Below are 4205 nucleotides of genomic sequence, written 5' to 3' on the forward strand. Positions count from 1 at the left end.
GACTAAAACTTCTATTCCTTTAAAAAGGAGTAGTTATTACATAAAGATGCCAGGAAACTCAACGGCTCTCCCACAATAGCCAGGAGTAATAATGCAGCCCTAAGAACTACAATTTCAGTGTCTCTTAAGTGCTAATCATGGTCCTGTTGCTAGGACTCCAGAGATAGAAGAAGTTAGTTTTTGCCCTCAAAGAATTTATAGTTCAGTGGAGATGAATAGATCACTAGAAAATTAAAGGAAGGATACAACTAATTTAAAAAATTGGTGGATTAGTCTCTATCAAAGTTAAAACTTTTGCTCTTCAAAAGACAATGTTGAAAGAATAAAAAGACAAACCACAGACTGGGACAAACTATATGTAGATTTTATATCTGATAAAGGGCTTGTGTCAAAAATATATGAAGAACACTCAAAACTTAAACAACTCAATTTAAAAAATGGACAGAAGATTTAAAGAGATATTTCATCAGAGAAGATATGTGAATGGCACAAGAGCACATGAAAAGGTGCTTGACATCATTATTTCATTAGGAAAATGCAATTTTATACCACCATAAAGTATCACTAAAGACATAATAGAATGGTTAAAATAAAAAAGACCATCAAATTGTTCAGTTTATTTTAGGTGCCTTGGAAGAAGTAATCAAGGTGCTATCAACAGATGGTCCATGGGAGGGTCCTTTAATTGATACTACCTGGAAGTCAGAGAAGAGGAGATACTTGACCTGAGACTTGGAATTTGAGTCTGTGTTATTGAGGGAAAGGGGATGAGGAAGGGCAAGGAAATAGTCTTCACAATGAGGCTACACCAAATGCAAAGATTCCAAAGCATGTAATTGTGTGATCTGTCTAGAGACCTGCAAGTAGCAGAGGATGCGCATGGAGGGGAGAGGAGAGGCAAATAATGACTCCGATTCCTTTCTAGCTCATGAGTTTATGTAATTCTCATTATGAGATACCACTAACTTGTGTAACCAGCTTGTCCAGGCATCCCCATCCCTGAATACAATGTGGGGCGACATCTCCATTTATATGCAAATTAGAGTGGTATGACTCTCTGACCCCCTACTTGCCCACAGTACCCCCCAATTATTCTGGAGAATCTCCAAGTGGGCTTTCATATATACATATATGTTCATCAAACAGTCTGTCATGTTCTTCCTTTCTTTCCCAAGACACACATTTTGACATCTTTTCCCCAGCAAGCTGACCCAAGAAGCTGCATTCACAGTCCTGGACCTGTCTTGGAGTTCAGTCACTGGGAGGACTCCAGAGTTCACATCACGCTTCTTGAAATGCTGGATGTGCCCAGAGCAACCAGGTACCAGAACAGGGAGAAAGTCTTGCTGTGCATCTGCATTATCAGCTAAACTTAGCCAAGCAAGATTTTCCATTCACAGAATTCTCTTCTTTTTATAAGCACAGATTAGTTTTGCTCACAAGAGATACTTTGAGATCTGGAGGGCAGGAGTGAAGCAGCAGCCATATTTTTTCCACTCTGTTAGTCTATACAGCAGAGTGGCAACTTGCCCCCATTTATCACTGATTTGCTATTGGGCTGGGGCCAGTCCCACCACATTTGCTGCTTCTGTGAATTCTTGGCCAGGTTCATGTGCAACTTTGTGGTGAAGGGGCCCTTTGTCTCCTGCACATCACCTAAGGCATCAAGGGAAGAGGTAGTGGGAGACCGAGGCAGGTCCCAGGTTGTTCTTGCCATTGACCACATCCAGTTTTCTTTCTTGATGACTGATTTAGCTGATCTGTGGCAATGTCCTGCATAGACTGCCCTACTGCCTCTCACAGCCAGGTGAGATCTAGCTCCTTATTTCATATCACTCACAGTGGTCCTGCTTCTCTGATTAAACCTTGACTAACCCAGGTCTCCCACCCACCCTTGTGCTACCTGGATCCAAGAGCAACATTGCTTTGCCAAAACCTTTATAAAGACCTCTCCTGAAAGCAGAGTGTCCAACGTCTGACCATGCCCTCTATTATCAGACACTAAAACCACAGGACTGAGTGGGTGAGAGTTACCAACACAAACCTTCCATTTTTCCTCTCTTCTCCCAACCCTACCCCAACCAAATGCCTTCTTCCTCCCCCAGTTAATAGAAATAAATCTCCCTGCAGTAGCCTGGGTGTGAACAGATGTTCCTTGTGGACGTGAGTGCTGGTGGAGGGCTCGTTGGCTCTCCAGCCCAACACCCTCAGGGTGCTGCTCGGACAGTTCCATTACCCTCAGAAACAAGATGAACTCCTCCCTGAGTTATTGATTCTCTCCTTCAGAGAGTCCCAACAACTTGATTCTCTCCTCATGTCTTTGTTTTCACTCATTTCCTTTCCATGTTCCTTTCCCAGAGATCTGGGATGGATTACAAGGCCTCCTTGAAGATGTACTTGACTGAAGGAACACAGCGACAGGGAAGAGCAGTTTCATGGTTTTTTTATGCCATGCAGTACTGTATCTGGTAAACTCGAGTCTACAAAGCCCACAGAAAGTAAGGGAATTCTGAACTAGAAGAGGATGAACTGGAAGCAGGTAATGAGAGGCCCTGACCCTGTCCCTGCTTGAAGCTTGAATCCTCCCACATGACACTCTTGGGTTCTAGGAAAATCTCTTTCTGTTCTTCCTCTGTAAGAAGATCCTGTAGATTCACCATGTTTCCTTCCCAGTGGTCCCACAGGACACTGTGAGTATGGTGAGAAGAAGCAGCTCTGAAGTCTGGAAAGGTGTGCTTCCTAGTGCAGCCTTTTCTGAACCTGCTTGATCATTGGAACTCCCTCAGGTGGGTTACTGTTCCCCACACATGTTGGAAACCAGCACAACTTTCCAGCTTTCTACCTCCTCAAGATTTTAGGTCAGTAGGTTGGGCAGTGTCATGGAATCTATACTTTAAAAATGAAACCAAAACCAAAGAAAACTCGACAGTTTATTCTGATGATAAGCCAAGTTTGGAAACAACTGTGAACAACTAGATGTAGTGAACAACTGACTTAGTAAATTGATCTAGTGAAGGAAAGAGCCTTATAATGTTTAGGGCTTCAGTCTCCAATGCCAAGGAAAATGGAAGGAATCATCCAGATAATTCTAGGGAAAAAACCCCACATTTTCATTAGGATTATGTGAAGCATGAGTAACTATATCTGAGACACTTGGGTGGAAAGCATATAAGTGAAGCAAAGTCTTTCCCCAAATAGATTTAAATTCAGACCAAGCTTCTGGAAGAGGTGACAATGGTGGGAGATTGAGCAAAGAAGGAAGAATTGCATTTTCTGAACAGTTTTACACTTATTGTGGCCACCCTACATTCTGGATGTGCTGGGAGTCTCTGTGTTTAATACATGCTTATTGCAAAGTAGCCTCATAGCTCATAAACCATAAATCCCTATTTTTGACATGGAAAAATAATGCCTATAACTTACAGTATACCGTACTTCGGCAAATCATGAGAGAATAGATCTTGGGGCAGTGTTCCTCTTGTTTAGGATCTAAAATTTCTAATGCATCTTTATATATAAATATATACACTTAAAAAAGATTATTTATTTGACAGAGAGCGCGCTAGTGTGCACAAGCAGGCGGAGTGGCAGAGGCAGAGGTAGAGGGAGAAACTGGCTCCCCTTTGAGCAGGGAGCCTGATGCAGGGCTCAATCTCAGAACCCTGGGATCATGACCTGAACCGAAGGCAGAAAACTAATTGACTGAGTATATGGCAGCCCCATATACTTTTTTTTAGAGTATGGTTGTCATATAATATTGTATTAGTTTTAGGTGAAGCATAGATGAAGCATTGAATAAATGCTTCTATACATTATAAAATGATCATAACGATTAGTGTAGTTACCATCTATCATTATCACAATTTTATTGACTATATTCCCTGTGCCATACTTTACACTCTTCTGACTTATGTATTTTATGACTGGAAGTTTTTGCCTCTTAATCTCCTTCACCTACTTCACCCATCTCCCTTCCCCTCTGGCTACCACCAGTTTGTTCTCTGTATTTATGAATCTGTTTCTGTTTTGTTTGTTTGATATTTTAGATTCTATGTATAAGTGAAATCATATGGTATTTGTCTTTCTCTGTCTGAGTTATTTCACTTGGCATAATCCCTCTAGGACTGTCCATGTTGTTGCAGATGGCAAGATTTCATTTTTTATTTTGTTAATGGCAGAGTGATATCCCTCTGTGGGCATGTGTA

At 41.5% G+C, this 4205-nt stretch overlaps 1 long non-coding RNA gene across 1 annotated transcript; it reads left to right on the top strand.

Moving 5' to 3' along the window:
* The first annotated feature begins 1200 nt into the window (after positions 1 to 1200).
* On the top strand, positions 1201 to 2780 carry LOC144291969 (uncharacterized). Its single transcript, XR_013359509.1, has 3 exons — positions 1201 to 1321; positions 2359 to 2539; positions 2640 to 2780. It is a non-coding gene; the product is annotated as an uncharacterized LOC144291969 (long non-coding RNA).
* Positions 2781 to 4205: the final 1425 nt, after the last annotated feature.

Source organism: Canis aureus, chromosome 20 (genome assembly GCF_053574225.1).
Source record: "Canis aureus isolate CA01 chromosome 20, VMU_Caureus_v.1.0, whole genome shotgun sequence".
Classification (NCBI taxonomy): domain Eukaryota; kingdom Metazoa; phylum Chordata; class Mammalia; order Carnivora; family Canidae; genus Canis; species Canis aureus.